General features: G+C 44.0%; 1 protein-coding gene across 12 annotated transcripts in view; it reads left to right on the plus strand.

Annotated features, from left to right (window-relative positions):
* The window catches only part of TIAM2 (TIAM Rac1 associated GEF 2), a 224,380-nt gene that overhangs the window by 75,732 nt on the left and 135,283 nt on the right, over positions 1–13,365 (plus strand). For 7 of the 12 annotated variants that reach the window (XM_025866368.2, XM_073894128.1, XM_073894127.1 and 4 more), the window contains one exon: positions 13,033–13,116. The exons of 3 other annotated variants lie outside the window; for them this stretch is intronic. The gene's annotated coding sequence lies outside the window, so the exon portion shown is untranslated. Of the gene's footprint in view, positions 1–2,232; positions 2,305–13,032; positions 13,117–13,365 lie in introns of those variants that run through there. 2 more of the 12 variants (XM_073894130.1, XM_073894133.1) reach the window with 1 other exon arrangement.

Raw genomic sequence — 13,365 nt, forward strand, 5'->3', positions numbered from 1 at the left:
AAAGATGAAAGATCTTTCAGACATCAGTAATCCCCACAAAGTCCCTTTGAGTCTGGGAGGTGGAAAATTCACACTGGGAGTGTGAGTCTGGTTGGAGAGAGACCTGAAGGTGCTTTTCCCAGAGCATTAGTGTCACAGTAGATCATCCCTAGGACCAAGATGCTGCATTTGTGATCCGCAGGAAAACCCACAGCAAGTATAATACCATAGTGATGGTGCTTTTGTAGTCCCAGGTCCTACAGAAGTCGTATTAATCCATGCTTGACCCATAGCTGATATTATTAGTCATTTGCTGCTGTGGGTACAGGGGTTCCAACCAAAAGATAATTAGTAACAACAGATGTAGTTATGAGTTCCTTTCTGTATCAGAGGTGACTTACTTGGAACGCTAATCTTTTGTAAAAGAGTGTACTGTGACTTGAAAATATCTGGATAAGGTTTAAGCATATTAATCTTATCTAATAAATTGCAATGATAAGTTTATTTAACATTATTTCTTTTGAAAACAATGGTTTTTTGAGGACAATAGCTTTTTAAATTATTCTCAATAAGCCTTTCTCTTATATGTTTATTAAGTTCTTCCTAAGGAATGAAGATGCTATTAGTTCCTAAACTATGATTGATGTACTTTCTGTCTTGAGAACAAACCCCAGTACTTACTTGAAATAGTAGTAGATTCTCAGTTGTCCATAGAGCTGGGGATGGGGCCATCAGTGTTCATCTCACGACAAGGGCCTGGGGGAATTTGAGAATGGAGGGGAGGCTGGTAGGGTGGTGAGAGAGAATTCGGTCTCAGAGCAGCTCTGGGCGAGGATGGTGGGGTGCAGCTGTTATTAATAGTAATTGATTTGGGGTATGAGGCTTGGGGTATTGAGTTCCTGCGGTGGTTGAAGAGGTTGAAGGAGGTGGAGCATTCATTCATGGGCCATGAAATGCATATGCTACTGTCCTTTCCCACCTCCTCTCCATTTGCAGCCACTTTCCAATTGAAGATTTAATTTTTCATCCTTATGAAATACATATTAAAATGCCCTTGGGAAATATGTTGCAAATTCCATGCTGAAGTAATTACAATTAAAGGTCTGAAATACTTTCAATCTAGGGAAATTCTGTGGTTATAGTTGTTTAGGGAGGTACAAGGAGGTTAGATGTAGTAAGTAATTTGATGCTAGTTGGTGTGGACTCTGATTTGGTCCCGAGAGAGGGTGGAGATTGGATGCTGAATGGACGGCCATGGGGGAGAGCAAACTCCTCAATACGTAACATAGCAACACCTTCAGTTACATCCAGCTACTGAGTATTTAAAATTCCCCCCAGTTCTTTTAATTTGGCATACACAGAGTTCACATTTAATACATTTGCCATAACGTAGGCTGATTTCTCAACAATTCCCATAGTAAATTGGGCTTGGAGAACAGGAAGCTGCTTATTCTGTAAACTCCTAAAGCATGCTGAGTACCTTTCTTAGTGACAGATAATTTATTTTCAAAGAACAACAATCCCGGGGCTCCTGGCTGGCTCATTTGGTAGACAGTGTGACTCTTGAGCCCCAAGTTGGGTGTAGCATCACATTAAAAATTTTTTAAAAATCCCACAACAATCGTATAGGCTTAGCCTTACACTAAATTCAGAAATAGCCCTGTGGTAGATAGTCTGACCCTTCAGAAGGCTCCCGTGCTTTTCTGTCATTAGAGAAGGCTTCAATGACCTAATTAATTATTATCTTAGAATATTATGAAAATAGGGCACCTGGGTGGCTCAGTTGGTTAAGCAACTGCCTTCGGCTCAGGTCATGATCCTGGAGTCCCGGGATCGAGTCCCACATCTGGCTCCCTGCTCAGCGGGGAGTCTGCTTCTCCCTCTGACCCTCTTCCCTCTCATGCTCTGTGGCTCTCATTCTCTTTCTCAAATAAATAAATAAAATCTTAAAAAAAATATTATGAAAATAGTTCTAGAACATTGTGATAGATACGGAAACACAACAGTTTCTGAATCTGACCGTGCGAGTTTCTCAATTTACATTTTCCTTTTAACTTATAATTTACCTACCTACTCAGTTCCTAGAGAAATATTTTTTGAAAAATGTTTTACAGTATTTGTTAGTAACGGACATTTAGGCTGGCCTTGGCATTACTGAGTCATCGTGCTAGCCTTGTGCTAGTTAAAAATAAGTCAGTTTTTATTAGGACTGCTCACTGTGGAAGAAAGCCTGCATTTATTTCTGCTTTACAGAAACCAGGACAAGAAGAGAGAACGAACATTTATTGTCTAACCTTTATTAACCTGGACCAGGCCCTATGGCAGGTAATTTAAAGATTTTTTTTTTTTCCTCATTTTGTTTTCACAACAGTCTGGAAGGTGGATGTAATCTTTTCTGTTTTGCATGGAGGGAAATGAGGTTTAGAGACATGGGTGAACGGCTAAGGGGCAGGTCCTGGCTTTGTCCCTGATGCCTCACCATGCACTCCAGCATTCTTAAGACTGAGCTCTTTTCTGTTTTGCAAGCACACTCTGGGATTTCTAGTTTATTTGCACCATTAAGAACTCCTTTCAATTAATGGTCATTCAGTACAGATGGATGGTGCTCGTCTGGTGTCGGCCGGAGGGGCCCACCGATGCTGGCACGTGACTTCTCTCAAAGTTGTCTTCTAATGACTAAAGCCCAAGTGACAGCTCAGACTCCGGGGGTGTCCATCGTGGGCCGTCCTGATCTGCTTCCCTGTCTGCACTCACTTCACCTGGTGCAGCATCACGCTCCGTGCTTGTCCATGTCCTCCGGGCCTCAGGTCCTGGTCTCTCTGTCCTTTGTCTGCGCTGGCCCCCTCTCCTTATAAGAATGCATGGCCTCCCTGCTTCCTCACGTCAAGACTGGGTCCACCAGCAAGGCAGCCCTGCTCTGCCCCGAGCCTGGCGTTAATCTTCTCCTGGTCTGAACTCCCAGCCCATCGCTGCCCGGCGTTCTGTATGCTACAGAGGCTGTCACCCTGGACCATCTTTCTGGATCCCAGCCTGCTCTTGTATACGGATATAGGATCTGCCTTCATCTCTGGAAATGGATTCCCTGCATCCTCCAAACCCTTTATTTATTTATTTTTTAGAGGTTTTATTTACTTATTTATTTGAGAGAGAGAGCGAGCATGAGGAAGGGGATGAAAGAGAATCAGGCTCCCCTGCTCAGCAAGGAGCCTGACAGGGGGCTTGTTCCCAGGATCCTGACCTCAGCTAAAGGCAGATGCTTAACCAGCCGAGCCACCCAGGTGTCCCTCCTTCAAACCCTTTAAAAAATTATGTAGTTTGTTTCATTTGAGAGATTGATGTTTTCTTGTAAGTATGTTTTGTTTTCTTCTCTTTTAAAGCTGGATCCAAACTACATTCTCCTCTAGTTTCGGTTGATAATCTTAGTGGCATTGCTGTTGAAAATGTCTGTTTTGGATAGATTCAGTGCATTTTTTTTTTTTTTTTAAACCAAGGGAAGTTTCTGGCATTCTTTTTCACAGCACCAGCTTGCTCTCACCCCGATGGCTGATTTGTCTTGCCTCTTTATATAATCTATAATGTCTTTGCTGTCTTTCCTCCCCTACTAGCCCTAGGCCCTTCGATAAGCGGTGCTGTGCCTGATTCATTCTTATATCATGTGTTCACAGTGCCCAGCATAGCACCTTGCTGTTAATAGGGACTTAAATGTTACCAAGTGTAAAATGGGCTACTTGTCAGCTACAGTTAATCCACCTGAAGGTTCGGGTGTACCTAGTGTCAAGCTGTAGGTTGAATTTTTATGGGTCCTAGGATTTGCTTTGTTTAAAAAGTTCCCGATGTCGGTTTGCTCCTTGGGTCATGAAGTGAAGCAGCGATAGCCGCAGTGATCGCTGGAATGCCAACATGGGCTCCGTTCTGTAAAATTAATTGAGCCAAAAACCAAAACAGTGTTCTGGCAAGTGTTTCTCTCACCTTCCAGAAAGACATCATTATCTGTACTATGGCTATCAGTTTCGTATTGGTTAGCATTGTTCAAAACCTTATCTCTGATGTCCGTACTGCTGACGCGGGAACCACAGGGCCTTCTCTGTGAGCTGCTACCTTTTATCTCGCTTGTATTGTCAGTGGGAGGACATTAGAACATCTGTGAAGGGTGTTTAAAGGAGAATTTACTACAAACATCACCAGTTCTTTATTTTCAGAAGTAAAAGAGCACACTTTGTGGGCAAGGATGTATAGGCACAGGTGTCCTCTTTCCTGAATATTTCACTATGAGCAGAAATATTAGGTAAAAACAACATGGTCTCTTCAAGTGTCAAGTATGTTTCCTTTAAGTTACAGTGACATCAAGTGCTGTGAATTATGTTGCTATAAAAATAGCATCTGAAATAATGTTTCACGCCCTGACCAACATCCCCCAGCCTTGGGATGAACCTGTGAGATGTCACCAGGGTAACAGTTAAAGCAGTCAAAGTGAACCTTGCTTGGGGGGAACTTGATGCTTTTTCTGGTGGGTTCTATAGCATGAACTTTCTCAGTTAAGCTCATGACTTTGAAATCATTGTTTCCTGGAGGTCTACAGGGAGGGGGCCAGTCTGAAAATACTTCTTTGTCCATTGAGGCATTAGCTTGTGCTCTGTCTCCAGGGAGGAAAAGTGTGGCAGCTCCGGAAAGTTTAGGATGAAATATTTTAGTCACCTGCGGTAGCCCGTGTGGCAGTGTAGAGTGTTAGAGCATGTGGGAACAAATCTTTCCAGGGTTTACCGAAATCCAAGGGTTCTTGCTTGAATCACCTGCCACTGAAGGTTGAAATCACTTGCATCACGATTTGGTCATTCCTTCCTTCCTTCCTTCCTTCCCTCATTCTCCCCCATATAGTCATTCAACAGTTATTTACTTTCAAGGCACCGTGAAAGGGATCATTGGTTACACTGCCTTTATAAACAAATCTTCTGGAAAAAAACCCACAAATATCTTTTGTATAATACGCCCCTTTCCAGCAGTTATGTCTAGCCTTGGGATGAGGTAAAGTTCTGGCTCATTCGAGCTCTGTGGCAAAGGTAGGCCCCCCGATTCATTATTTCCTGGGGTCCACTCACACAGCATGGGAGGCATGCCGTCAGCCTTGCTCTGGACCTTTTCAGTTTCCCGGGGCCATTCATTCCACAGGTATTCGGTGAAGGCTGTTTAATGAGAAGTTCCCTGTGGATGGCTCAGGATCTGGAACTGATTTGAACACACTTCTTGATACAAAAGTGGTTGAGGAATTAGTTTTACAGGTGCCTTTCAGGTGCCTGCCCTTTGAAGGGATGTACAAATGTTTCCTGCTTTAAGGTCAGTAGGCCCTTTCAGTTTTCCCCCCTTTTGCTGAAGGAGCACTTGAATCCATATTGTAGACAGGATACCTTCTCCTTGTGTGCTGTCGCTTGCCATTTTTAGAGGCTGTCATATTGTGCTAATTTGCTAATTTAAGGTTTTCGGTGGTACCTCATTTGATTGCATTTATTCTTTTATCCCTATGCTTCTTCAGTTACTGAATGAAAAGGAAGACTTCCCTGTCACTCTAAGGATGGGGGGGTAGAGGAAATGATAATATTGCACCAATGTAAGCTGTTTGTCTAACGAATAAATGGACAGAATATCCTTCAGTAGTTTCTTTAGCTGTTCCTGTGGGGTATTTTGCCTGCTGTGCTTAGAGAGAGAGCCTTGTTATGGTCAGAGCTTGTGTTGGTCAAACTAAACAGGTGCAAGAATATGATAGATGGAGAGAGATATAAGAAGACAGTTAACTGTGGGAGGTGCTGCTTCATTTTTAACAATCCCCGCCCCCCCCAACATCCTGTTATGTTTATGAATCTTTTTTTTTTAATTAAAGTTTTTTACTTAAGTGATCTCTGCACTCAATGTGGGGCTCGAACTCATGACTCCAGTATCAAGAGTCACATGCTCTTCTGACTGAGCCAGCCAGGAATCCCATGAATCTTCCTTTCTCTCCTTTTGAAAATTTTATTTATTTATTTATTTCAGAGAGAGAGAGAGAGAGAGAGAGAGAGTGCAGGGGGGAGGGGTAAAGGAAGAGGGAGAGAGAAACTCAAGCAGACTTCACGCTGAGTGAGGGGCCCGACACGGGACTTGATCCCACGACCCTGAGATCATGACCTGAGCCGAAACCAAGAATCGGATGCTTGACCGACTGTGCCACCCAGGCGCCCCTCTCTCCTCTCTTTAAATGGATGCTAGGTATGGTGATGGGGTGGTTCTGAGTGTTGACGGGGCTAGAAAAAAGGGTGGAAATGGGCAGGACAGTTGTCTCCCAGGGGAGAAGAGGGGGAAAGCAGGTGTTTCCTGCCACGATCCTCCAGGTGATCTCCTGGCCACACACAGTTTTAAGTGTCTTATGTATGAGGAGATTGCCTGGCTCCTATCTGTTTTCTGTGGGCCTAGCACTGTGTTTTAAAGGGGTTGCAAGCCTCCCCGAACGCTTCATGTGTGAGCGTGGTGCATAGATGCTGTGGTTTTGGAAATGCTAGGGATTCTTGTACTGCCATAATGTACTAAAGAAGGTCCTCCCCACCATTCCTGGAGTTCTGTCAATCAGCTGGAGGAGGGTCATCCTCAGTCTGGAAGTCAAAGTTCGGTGATGGCTTTAAAACACCAATGCTGGAGCGGTTTCTTTTGTCTTGGCACGGGATGGAATAGGATCCTTAGTGTCTTTGCTTGTGTTGGAAAATATGGTGATGAGTGTCAGGTAAACATAGGGATTGAGGAAACCAAATATGATGCCAGGTATATGCTCCCTCAGGGCTTCAGGTGAAGGACTCCGAGAAAACCAGATGGAAATGTATGGCCTTTCCTGACCTGCCTGTGGAAATCCTGTCATGTCGAGTCTGCTGTGCTCCCCTAGGTTGAAGCCTATTCAAGGGAGGGGGCATAGACTGGTCCACCCTCCTCCGTAGGAGCAGTGTCAAAGACTATGTGGACATGTTTTAAAACCTTGATGGAATCCTCGTGGAGAAAGATCCATTCTGCTGTACCAGGGACAGTGAGTCCAGGTAATTTTTGTGATGTGGGCATTATTAGTGAATTTGCGTCTGTCTTGATGGCTGGGCTTGGGGCCACTCCTCTGTGCTTCCACAGTACCTTACCCCTTTGGACCCTGTTGTCCCCACGATGTTCTGTGACCCTGGCTTACTTGTTTATAGGCTCTCGGTCAACACCCTATTCCCAGCACTTAGCCTAGTGCCTTGAACATAATAGATGTTCGGCAGATACTCCCTGAATTGACCTTAATTAACTTAGTAAATGTCCTGCACATCCGGCACTCAGGTCAACTTTTGCGGCCTTGAATTTTGTCCCTGGATACGTGAACTTTGTGGAAATCCTAGGGAAGGCTTATTCTAAACAGAAACCAGCCTATGGAATACAGTGGCCCAAATGGATACGCCCTGTCCCGCTTCCAGCTGCTCATGGAGGGTTCCCCCCTCCCCCGCCCGGTGTTTCACATGAGCCATTTTATAAATAACAAGGACCTTGCTGGAGCTTGGTTCATGGTAAGCAGTAAATGTATGCTACCTGTGGTTAGAAGTCTGCCGTTCAGGGAGGATAGACTGTAACTTCTATTTTCATTTTAATTAGTCATCCCTTTGTCATGAATGGTGGATTCTGTAACATTCTATTGTCTACCGGGTGACTGTCCCGTCTCTTTCTGTTAAGGGCGGCATCTGATTCCAGTAGAGTGCACTGTGCAGGAATAAGATGTGAGTTTCAGCGTGAGAGGCGGGTGCACTCGTCCCGTCATGAAGGCAGTCTTACCTCCTGCCTCGGAGTGAGAGCCACAGAGGGTTTGTCTTTTATGTCTCCGAAGTCTCTATGGGCTGAGAGACTGTGATAATGATCCACCTGTGAATGGAGGTCCGGTGGGGGTGGCTCTGTCAGATGGCAGAGACCTGGCTCCTGTGAGGGGTTAATGGAGTTGAATTTCTTGCTCCTGGAAAACTTCCCAGTGTCTTGTTTTACTACAAACATTGAGTCGCTGAATTGATAAGCTGCCTAGCTGATAGCAAGGCTAGAGTAAACCCAGAAATTTTAAAACTTTTTTTTTTTTTTTTAATTCAGAGAGATGGTAGTTACAAAGGAGATTTAATTTGAAGGAGATGTGAATTGTGGAAATTTCTCAGTGAGAAATGCATTCTTTTTAGGTAGTTGGGTCAGGGAGCCTATTTTAAGGACATGGGTTAAGGAGTAGTAACTTTATCTTTGTCTTCCCTGCCAGTTTCAGTGCTGGTCATTGCACGGATGGCCGCAGGCTCTCACACTCTTGTTGCTCAGCAGTGAAAGTTTTATAAACACTGGACACTGTGACTTAGCCCAGGGCTTGACAATAAGCTTGTAGTTTGATTAATATGGTAGCTTTCTGTAGGTGTGGCCTTCCTTTATTTTTAACTATGATGTGGCTGAAGGTCCAATTATATTCAGCTTTTAGGGAAGACTCAAAGTGTAGTATCTTTGTAAAGCATTGTGAAAGTGAACAGCTTTTCATTACAAATCTCAAGGGAGAAAAATGTCAGATCAGTTCATGTTGAATTGATGTCATGGTGACAAGTCGGCAGGCAGCTCCTGGGCCCCAGGACTGGCTGGCATTCATGAGTGAAATCTGTTGATTGATGCCCCTGTCCACACGTGGTGCCTATATACTGTTACAGATACAACACACTCTTTGTATAACTGAAAACGTAAACTTACTAGAGTTTTATTGTAGATGTAGGTTACCTAGCACTGCCTTGCATCTCATGCACTTAACTACGCAAAGGGCCCCGTTAGATCTTCTGTAGTCACAGGATATTGCAGTACCTGTCCCATTGTTAACTCACCTTAAAATACGGCATCAGTTAGTAGCTGAAACCCATTTACACTATTTTTTCTTTCAGTTTTTATTTAAGTAATCTCTACACCCAACGTGGGGCTTGAACTCATGACCCTGAGATCAAGAATCACATGCTCTCTGCCTGAGCCAACCAGGTGCCCCAGACACATCTATACTACTAAGAAAATATCCACTTGTTGAAAATAGGTTGCAGTCCATCCTACCAGATGGAAATTAATTTTTCATGTGGCCTTGGAATTTGTATGGAAGTGGAAAAGGCCACAAAGAAGACATGGGGATCCATAAATCTTGGCAACCACTAATTTGTCACAGTGACAAAACCATGTCATCTGTTCTGGGAACATAGCTGAGCGAGTTCGGCGATCTGAGTTTGGTTCCTCATTCTTGCCCACGGTCTGTGTGACAGCTCTAATTTGTCCTCACGGGCCTCACGTTCTTCGTCTGCAAAACGAACAAGGTTGAAGTCAATGTGCCTCAACTTAAACATTCTGTAACCCTTCCTAAAATTATTTTAATCCAAAATGATTAGTAGTTCTAGTAACCAGGATTCTCCAGAGAAGCAGAACCAACAGGAGCCTGCCTGTCTTCCTACCTACCCACCTTCCTCCCCAAGGAGAGATTTTAAGGAATTGTTGCATGTGGTTGTGGGGGCTAGCAGGTCCCAAATCCGTAGATCCAGCCAGCAGCGTGGAAACTCGGGCTGCAGTTGACATTGCCGTCTCGAGTCTAAATTCTGCACGGTAGAAGTCTGGACACTCAGGAGGCAGAACTGCGTCTTCAGGAAGCTTCAGCCTTAGCTCTCTAGGCCTTCAGCTGATTGGAGGGGGCCCACCCCCATGGAGGGCAACTTGCTTTACTCAGAGTCTCCCGATTTAATGTGAATCACATCTGAAACAATACCTTTACGGCAGTGCCTAGACTGGCATCAGTTCATCCACCAGTCTGTGTCATACATTTATTAAGCACCCAGGTGTAAGAGACTTTGCTAGATGTCAGGAAAGCAAAGGTAAATGAGCCCTTCACTTTGAAAGCAATCAAAATCTGTTTAAGGAGACAGACAAGTGAGAAAGAAATCACGGCATGCCATTGCCTAAATGTGATCGAGTGGTGAGGGCAGTGAAGGAGGGATAGAGCCTCATGGCTTGGTGGAGGCCGGGGGAGGTACGAGGTCGGGGAAGGCTTCACGGAAGAGGGGACACTTAAGTTCGGTCATTTTTTTTTTTTTTTTTAAAGATTTTCTAAATAGAGCGAGCATGAGCAGGGGGAGAGGCAGAGGGAGAGAGAAAGGGAGAAGCAGTCTGTCTGCTGAGCAGGGAGCCCAACATGGGGCTCAATCCCAGGACCCTGAGATCATCACCTGAGCTGAAGGCAGACCCTTAACCAACTGAGCCACCCAGGCGCCGCTTAACTTGGGTCTTGAGGGGCAATTAGGAGTTAGTTCTCCAAGGAGGCATTCCTAGCAGGGCACGGTACGTGCAAAGGCCTGGAGAATGAAAAACTCCCATTCATGAAATGGCAGGGTATTCAGAATTAATGTATGGAAAGCTTCCATCACATAATAGGTACTGGAGACTCAATATGTGTTATTATCACTGGAAAAGTTTAAATGCAGCAGATCTTATATTTTATAATTTCTTGATTAGTAAATAACCATCTATTAGGCCATCAGCAAAATAGGACAATTCTTGGCTTTTAAAAATAGTATAATCTGGGGTGCCTGGGTGGCTCAGTCGTTAAGCATCTGCCTTCGGCTCAGGTCATGATCCCAGGGTCCTGGGATCGAGCCCCGCATCGGGCTCCCTGCTCCACAGGAAGCCTGCTTCTCCCTCTCCCACTCCCCCTGCTTGTGTTCCCTCTCTCGCTGTGTCTCTCTCTGTCAAATAAATAAAAATCTTTAAAACAAAAAAATAAAAATAAAAATCGTCCGTGTAATCTATTTAGATAGAATCCACTGGTTGTTCAATTTTCCATTCTTACCATTTAAAAATATTTTCTTAAAAGAACATTTTCTTGTCCATACTGGGTTAATTCCAAAATGAATTAAAAATTTGGGGCGCCTATCTTGCTCTGTTGGTAGAGTGTGCGACTCTTGATCCCAGGGTTGTGAGTTTGAGTTCCATGATGGGCATAGAAATTACTTAAAAGAAAATAAAAATTAAAAGGAATTATATCTATATAGGATAAGAGGCAGGCATTCTTTATTTTTTCTAATATTTATTTAAAATCTTAAATTTAGGGCGCCTGCGTGGCTCTGTTGGTTCGGCAACTGCCTTCAGCTCAGGTCATGATCCTGGAGTCCTGGGATCGGCATTGGGCTCCCTGCTCAGCGGGGAGTCTGTTTCTCCCTCTGACCCTCCCCCCTCTCATGTGGTCTCTTTCTCTCTCTCTCTCTCTCTCATTCTCGTTTTCTCAAATAAATAAATAAAATCTTAAAAAAAATAAAATCTTAAATTTTATTTTAAGCGGGGGGGGGGGGGGGGGGGGGGGACGCGGGGGGGGGGTGGGGGAGAGGCGGAACAATCCTTAAATAGGCTCCCTGCTGAGCACGGAGCCTGACGCAGGGCTCCATCCCAGGACCCTGGATCATCATGACCTGAGCTGAAATCAAGAGCCACTTAACAAGACTGAGCCAACCAGGTGCCCCAGTGAGACAGGTGTTCTTGACCAAATATTTCATGGTTTCTAAAAATTTCTCTGGACCAATTATATCACCTTGGGCAAGTCAGCCTACCTCTTTTAGTTTTAAATTCTCACCTAAAGAGAGAGAGCTTGGGCTGGTTTCTAAAGGTCCACCCATAGAATAGTCTGTGAACCTATAAATGAAAATTATTATCTTTTCTGTGTCAAGTTATATAGGTGTATTTCTGTAGTATGAATCATTGTGATAATCGCACCTTTCCCAATAGCAACTATTTATAATGAAAGTACTTTATTGCCACTTCGATTGAGCATTTCATGTTTCAGCCAGTTAATTGAATATTTTATGTGTGTTATCCCATTAAGTACTTGGAATAACCCTGCAAAGCAGATAATATTTCTGCTTCATAGTTGAAAAAACGGGAGGCTCAGACAATTTAAATAACCAGGCTGGGCTCGCTCAAGTGGTAGTGGGGAAGCTGAGGGGTTGAACCCCAGTCTTTTGGCTCCGAAGCCTGCATTCTTTATCGTCTGTAACCCACAGTACACAATTATTACCATAAAGTAGTATTTTATGTACATAGCTGAGGTGAAATGTCTTATAAAAAGACGAGTCTCAGTCTCTGAAAGCAATCTGTTTAACATTTTTAAAAATGAAAGAAAAGGGAGGTACTTTCTGGTATGCTGACTAATGGGGCCACGAATTTTAAAAATGTCACTGGGCAGCGCATCGAACAACGGAAGAAGGTATTGTTCTCCATAATATGAGAGGACCCAGAAACCACCTGCTTCATAAGTAATGCAACTCGTTCTTTGACTCAACCCACTTGTATTTGGATTCTGCCCCACAGTCTGTGATAACTACCTCTCCCACCCTGGTTCTTATTAGGGTCTTGGCTGGTCCCTCTGCCCGGCAGATCATTTCCTTCGAAGTAGCACTGGGATTGTTGGCCATCTCTGAGAGCCATTTCCTGACCTTCCAATTTAAAGTAGCCACTTGTCCAAACTCACTACCTCATCATCCCTGTTTAGGTGTCTACACTGCATGTATTGCTGTAGGATATTTTTGTTTGTTTATTGCGTTGTTTTGGCTGCTTTCTCCCGCTTGAATGAAGTTCATTTCATTGAGAGCAGAGACCTCCTCTTTTACTCACTACTCTACTCCCAGCCCTGGAGTTGTGGCTTGATCACAGTAGGCTTTGTCTGGCTGTCTAATCCTCCATCTGTTTGTCTATTTCTTCTCCTCTGTCTGTTCTTTCTCCCTCTTTTCTTCCCTCCCTCCATATATCTATCTGTAAAATGGCTTGGCTATGTGGTCAGAGTAAATCTGCTTCTCTGTTTAGGATGTGGGGAGGACCCTCATATTTCCTTTATAGTTAACCACTTAACTTTTGATTTTTTTTTTTTTTTTTTTTTAGTTGCTCCCTTTTTGAATCAAGCCCAAGATACAGCACAATGTTGAGAAACTGAGGTTTAGTTACAAAAGTGTAATAAAAAAAATGGTTTCTTATCACCTTCTTGTTTTCTCTTGCCAGGACTGTGTGCTTGAATTACCCCTTCAGCCAGCTCATTCTGGATGAATGAATGAACACTAAGTGTTACTCCCACTGCCTCTAGGGGTAAGTTTGAGGTACTTGTACATCTCAGAGGTGTTAATGTGTATCAGTTGTGTGTCTGTTTCCCATGCAGCTCTGTTAACTGCTCTTTGTATGCGGACCTGGGTGGGGAAAGCCACAGTGGATTCCTCAGGTTCGGGCTGGAAATTGAATTTCCTGTGGGCAGTGGGGCACCATATCTGAATGGCTTATTATAAACGCGCTGTAATTTGATGTGCTGGATGATCCTCTCTGTGTGGAATATGGTACCCT

This window comes from Callorhinus ursinus, unplaced genomic scaffold (genome assembly GCF_003265705.2).
Source record: "Callorhinus ursinus isolate GAN/ISIS: 27379988/994484 unplaced genomic scaffold, GSC_fseal_2.0 scaffold6, whole genome shotgun sequence".
Taxonomy (NCBI): domain Eukaryota; kingdom Metazoa; phylum Chordata; class Mammalia; order Carnivora; family Otariidae; genus Callorhinus; species Callorhinus ursinus.